Source organism: Panthera tigris, chromosome C1 (assembly GCF_018350195.1).
Source record: "Panthera tigris isolate Pti1 chromosome C1, P.tigris_Pti1_mat1.1, whole genome shotgun sequence".
Classification (NCBI taxonomy): domain Eukaryota; kingdom Metazoa; phylum Chordata; class Mammalia; order Carnivora; family Felidae; genus Panthera; species Panthera tigris.
In genome coordinates this window covers 75,554,917-75,561,403 of record NC_056667.1, presented here as the reverse complement: position 1 = coordinate 75,561,403, position 6,487 = coordinate 75,554,917, and the positions used below count along the sequence as shown (strand labels likewise).

The 6,487-nt window shown below is 39.1% G+C and overlaps 1 pseudogene; it reads left to right on the top strand.

Moving 5' to 3' along the window:
- Positions 1 to 935: 935 nt before the first annotated feature.
- Positions 936 to 1,660, top strand: LOC107179630 (annotated as a pseudogene).
- Positions 1,661 to 6,487: the final 4,827 nt, after the last annotated feature.

The following is a 6,487-nucleotide window of genomic DNA, read 5'->3' as shown; positions in this document are numbered from 1 at the left end:
TAATGGAAATAGAAGACATTAGGGAAAAACTAAAGAAATCTGATAAAGTATGAACTTTAGTTAATGACAATGTATCAATATTCATCCATTCATTATAGCAAACGGTTAATATTTGCATAAGATGTTAATAATAGTTGATCTGTCTACTGTATTTACATTTTTCTATAAATCAAAAACTTGTTAAAAATAAAGTTTATTAAAATACAAAATAATGGAAACAAGTCAATATGCCACATATACTTTATTATTGATATAGACATTATTCAATATCAATATGCTAGGATTACATTTTCCATGAACCCAGTGTTATAACCCCTGGGTCTCTCAAATGAGGCTATTTCTAGCATCAAGGTCAAATTGATTGCCTTTTCTCTGCACTCTTTTCACCGCTTATATTCATGCCCGAATGTAGTTTGCTTCATGCGTGGTCCGTGACTCTGTTGTTCAGAATTTGCTTTTTCTCAAATTTCTAATTGTCATTTTATCTTGTATATTCTAGCCTGTGGCACTTTCTCCTTAATTCAACCATTAATCCTTCCCTTTCACTTTTTATCTTTCAGACATTTTTTGAAATCTCCACTCCAGTGGCTTCCACCCTTTCCCCTCACACACTTTTTTCCCCATGTTTGTTTACTTTTATTCCAGTGGAGTCTTAGCAAGGAGGTTAAGTGCACATAGGCTCATGCTCCTGTCTTGAAAAAGAAGCTTACTTTGCCTTTCATAAGGCAAAGTACGGTTTCATACTCAGTCCTGACGCAGAGTGAGCCAGCTAAGATCTGGCTCAAAGAAAGGAAAGTAGTTTCTTCTCTGAGAAAACACCCAATGGCAGATGTTGCCCGTGCTGTGTCCAGGGTCCAGGAGGGCCCTGGGGCCCTGGCTGCAGTGGCTTCCACAGAGGCTTGGGCAGCTGCATCTGTCACCTTGGTCAAGGCCAGGCCAAAGACAGAGAGTAGAATCTGGTCACCAAGATGGGGTCACCTGATCAAGGACATGAAGATCAAATCCCTGGAAGAGTTCTGTCCCTCTCCTTGCCCATCAAGGAAACTGAGATCATTGACTTTTTCCTCGGGGCATCCCTCAAGGATAAGGTTTTGAAGATTATGCCTGTGCAAAAGCAGATCCATGCTGGCCAGGGGATCAGGTTCAAGGCATTTGTTGCCAACAGAGTTTACAATAGAGATGTTGGTCTGGGTGTTAAGTGCTCCAAGGAGGTAGCCTCTACCATCCATGGAGTCATCATCCTGGCCAAGCTTTCCATCATTTCCATGTAGCAAGGCTACTGGGGGAAACACTCAGCAAGCCCCACAGTGTCCCATGCAAGCTGGCCGGCTGCTGTGGCTCTGTGCCGATGTGCCTTATCCCTGCGCCCAGAGGCACTAGCATTGTGTCAGCCCCTGTGCCCAAGAAACTACTGATGACGGCCAGTACTGACGACTGCTACACTTTGGCTGCACTGGGCAACTTTGCCAAGGCCCCTTTTGATGCCATTTCCAAGACCTACAGCTAACTCACCACTGACCTCCAGAAAGACACCGTGTTCACCAAGTCTCCCTATCAGGATTCACTGACTATCTATAAAGGCCCACACCAGAGTTTCATGGAGAGGACCCAGGCTCCAGCTCTGGCCACCACATGGTTTTATACAAGAAAAATGAAGTGAATTAAAGGCTGTTAAGAAAGAAAGAAAAAGAAAGAAAGGGAAAGAGAGAAAGGAAGGAAGAGAAAGAGAAAGAAAGAAAGAAAGAAAGAAAGAAAGAAAGTAAGAAAAAGTATATGGAGTAGTACTCTGACCAATATGTAGTCCTTAAGGGGAAACAAGTAGTGCATTTGATCAATCAGTGGCCTTCCTATTACCAGATACTTCTGGAAGCACATTATTCTAACCAATCAGTCCTCATACTTGTTTTCAAAGAAACACATGAGTATAGGAAAATGAGTTGTTTATTTTTTTATTTTTTTAATGTTTATTTATTTTTGAGAGAGAGAGAGAGAGTACAAGGAGGGAAGGGGCAGAGAGAGAGAGAGAGGGACAGAGGATCTGAAGCAGTGTCCGTGCGGACAGCACAGAGCCCAATATGGGGCTCGAATATGCAAACCACATGATTGTGACCTGAGCCGAAGTCCATCATGTAACCAACTGAGCTACCCAAGTGTCCCAGAAAATGAGACGTTTTAAAAAGAAGGTGACTGGGCACACCTGGGAGGTACGGACAGCTGAATGTCCACCTTCAGCTCAGGTCATGATCTCACAGTTTGTGGGTTCAAGCCCCGCATTTGGGCTCTCTGCTGTCAGCGTGGAGCCCGCTTCAGATTCTCTGTCTCCCTCTCTCTCTGCCCCTCCCCTGTGAGCTCTCTCTCCCTCAAAAATAAACTGTTTTTTTTTCTAAAGGCAGGTACCTGGATCTTTTTACACAGACCCCTACAAAAAGCACATGCTGTTTCGCCTTGTCTTGGATGAAGCAAGTGTAAACAGTACCAAAGAATTACAGAAGAGAGTCCTAGCGGTCAAGTCTTAAAAGGCATTTGAAGACCATCTAGCTCTAATCCAAATGTTTGACTTTTCAGATGAGGTCAAGGGGGTACTTCTCCAAGGTCACTTAACTAACAAGTGGAACCAATAAGACTAGAAAATGAGCAAGGTTAACCCAAGGAGCTTTCTGACACACACCTCATGCTGAGTCTTGAAGAGCTGTTTTCCACTTGCTTCTCTACAATTTCCTCCCCTCCAACCACATCCTTTCGGGAACTCTAAAAAGAGGTCTGGAGAGAAGGGCAGGATGGAGTAGGAGGATAAGAGGGCTATAGCTGAGAAGGGGTCTGTCTCATTTTTTTCCCCAGGGATCTATTTGCCCTGGCTGGGATCGGTGGACAAAATTAGGAACTCTGGGGATTCACCCTTCTTCCTTCTCTCCTTCCCTTACTCCAAACCTGCCTGGGAGAGGTAGAACGCAGATGGCATGTTCAGCTCCACTTGTTTGACAAAATAAGTGTCTGGCCCTAGAACTTGATGATGCTCTTACAGAAGGCAGCAATGTCCTATGTACATAGGACACCATTCTCCCAAAAGTTGTTTTACGACCTAAATATTTCCACTGATACAAATCATTAAGGGAACAAAGGTCATAATTTTATGACGTTGAGTTCAGTAATTAATACAAGCAAGGCAAAGGCATCTTTCCCCCATACTGTTTAATTTCTTTATTGTTTTTTGCTTCAGGAAACTGAAGAAGAGAAAAAAAAATGTTCAGAGTACACTTAACTTTACTTAATTTCTAAAGCTCAGAGTAACAAGGAAGAGGTCCTACCACATGTCCTACAATTGTCCTCTGTAACCTTACTCAGACATTTCCCCCCAGGACAACCATCAGAATAACTGTGGAGGATATAACTACAGAATCTAATAACAAAGCCACATTCAATCACCAAAAATCATGGTGCTAATGTGCGAATGTGCGATACCATGTTGAAAACGTAGCACCCCTTCCTAGATGCCAGCTCTGTGATGCACGGAGATCTCACCTCTGCATGCCTCCACTAATTCTCATTAATTTTTCTGGAGATGAAGAAGGATAGTTGTGACTCAGCAGCTTTTCTTATTTATGAGGGACAACCTTCATCTCCCTTAGCAACTTCTCTCTAGCCTTCCAGATTCATGTCTTTTGAGCTGTACCTTGCCAGAGAGTGAGAAGGTTCGTTACTAGAATTTTCTAATTTTTTACTTAAGAATATTGTCAAGTGTGAGTTCAATTTTGTTAATGTTTATCTACTTTTGAGAGAAAGAGAGACAGAGCGTGAGTAGGGGAGGGGCAGAGACACAGGGAGACACAGAATCTGAAGCAGGCTCCAGGCTCTGAGCTGTCAGCACAGAGCCCAACATGGGGCTTGAACCCACGAACCACGAGATCATGACCTGAGCTGAAAGAAGTTGGACCTCAACGATCTGAGCCACCCAGGCACCCCTGCAAGTGTGCGTTTTAAAAATGAAGTGTCTACATTGAAAAAATGTATTGTGAGGCTGAAATTAAATATTCAAAAATCTCAAAAAGATCCACCCTCAAACCCAACAAATGCCTATTTAAGGATGATAAGACAGCCATATAAAAGCTATTTGAAAACAAAAATATATGGTTGAGATATAATAGCTGGTTATTATAGGTCTATTAATGGTATAAAACATGCTATTTAATATGGGTTAAATATTGGTGTTGAGAAATATGGGGAGGTACGTTGGGAAATCAGAGTACAGATTGGATGGTAAATAATCTTAGGGTGCAACAATTTAGTTACATTGCTAAGTTAACTGTATGATTGACATATAATACATATCTTTTAATGTACCAAAGAAAACTCACAGAATGAGTAAAGTGTGGCTGGCAGTTGAAGCATATAGGCACTTTTATAGCTGGGGTTTGATCCTAGCTCTGCTTTCAGTTCAGTAAACTTGAAAAGTTTCTTTATCTATAAAGCAGAAATAACAATGGCAACCAATTCGTAGAGTCATTATTGTAAGGATTAAGTGAAAGAATCCATTTAGCACAGTGCCTGACACATAGTAAGCCCTCAATATTTGCTTTTATTATTACTCTTGGTAGACTTTTACAGATTACTCATTTAGGGAAAAAGTATTCTGGTATAAATGATCAGCAGAGATCTGATGTATTCCTTTTTCTCTACATTGCCCAATTAAGTTACTTTAAAAGGGGAAAGAAGCTTAAGATGACATATAAATTTCAGAGTCACTGCATGAGGGTACATATAGATAGCAAATTCTGTTATCCAAGGTAATAAGAAAAAGGGGTGTTTTGATTAATCCAATATTCTAATTAACACACAGTTGACAATTTCCAAGGAATTGAAATATTGTATGCACTCAGGGCAAAAACTACTCTAACCACTATTTAATCTCTCTCTCTCTCTCTCTCTCTCTCTCTCTCTCTCCCTCTTTGATGTTGCAAAAGAATAAATCATGGACTTTATTAAAATTTAAATATTTTGCTCTTTGGAAAACACCATTAGAAAAGAAAAAGGCAAGACACCGATTGGGAAAAAAATACTTGCAATGCCCACATCTGAAAAGGAGTTGTATCTAGAATAAATAAGAAGTAATAAGCAATAAGAAAATAACCTAATTTTTGCAAATGGGCAACATATTTCAACAGGTGCCTCATAAAGATATACAAATGGCCAAAAGCTTATGAAAAGATGCTCAACACTATTTGTCACCAGGAAAATACAAATTAAAGTGATGAAGATGATGTGCTATTGTGCATCCAACACAATGGCTCTAATTAGAAAGACTAAGTAAAATATTGAAAAAATACAGAGTAGCTGGAACTTTGCCACAATGCTGGTAGGAATGTAAACAACTCCTTTGGAAAACAGTTTGGCAGTTTCTTATAAAGTTCATACGCAATAGAAACAAAAACATATGTCTACATAATGACTTCTGCACGGATTTTCATAGCAACTTTATTCATAATAGCTACAAATTGGAAACAGTCCACATTTTCGTCAGCAATTGAATGGATACAGTGTGGCATACCCATACAATGGAATAGTACTTGGCAATACAAAGAAAGGAACTACTGACGCAGTCGATTATGTGGACAAATTTCAAAAACATCATGTCAAGTAGAAGAAGCCAGACTCAAAAAAGCACATACTATATAATTCCAGTTATGTGAAATTATAGAAAATGTAAACTAATCTATAGTGATAGAAAAGAAAACAACAGTTACTTGGGGCCAGGAGGGGGTGACTGTTAATGAGCACGAGGAAATTGTCGAGGTGAGGGAACTGTAGACCTTAAGTGTGGTATCAGTTACATGGGTGTGTACTTTTGTCAGAACTCATGGAACTATACACTTTTAATGAGTTCAGTTTATTTGTTTAAACAGTATTTCAATTAAGTTAATTTTTTAAAAGGAATAATACAGTTAATATTTTTTAATAATACAGTCTAGCTTTAAAAAATAGTCAGAGAACTGCTAAAATGTCATTGCAGAAGTAGTTTTAATAGCAAAGAAAAGGAAGCAATCTAAGTATTCACTAATAGATACACAGTAATCAATTATGATGAGTCTATATTACTAAATACGGTGCAACCATTAAAAAGACTGAAGTAGTTCTATATGTTTGATATAGATGTTTATGACCTATAAAGTGGAAAGCTAGGATACACAACACTATGTATAGTATGATAAATACTCATTTGCATAAATATATTCTATGTACGTGTGTATATTTATATACATGAAAACTTCCAAAGGATCTATACTAGTTTTACAGACTTTATTTACCTTGAGGGCTAATCATGGGATGAGACATTTACAAAAGGATTTTTCGCTTTCCCATTTTTCAACATTGAATCTTTACAGTAAGCCAATTTTACATGTATAATCGGCAGAAACAGTAGTGATATTTCCAAACGGGAAAAACGAAAGGCAGTTGGAACCTTCCAGGTATCATTATGAACACCAATCTTTTT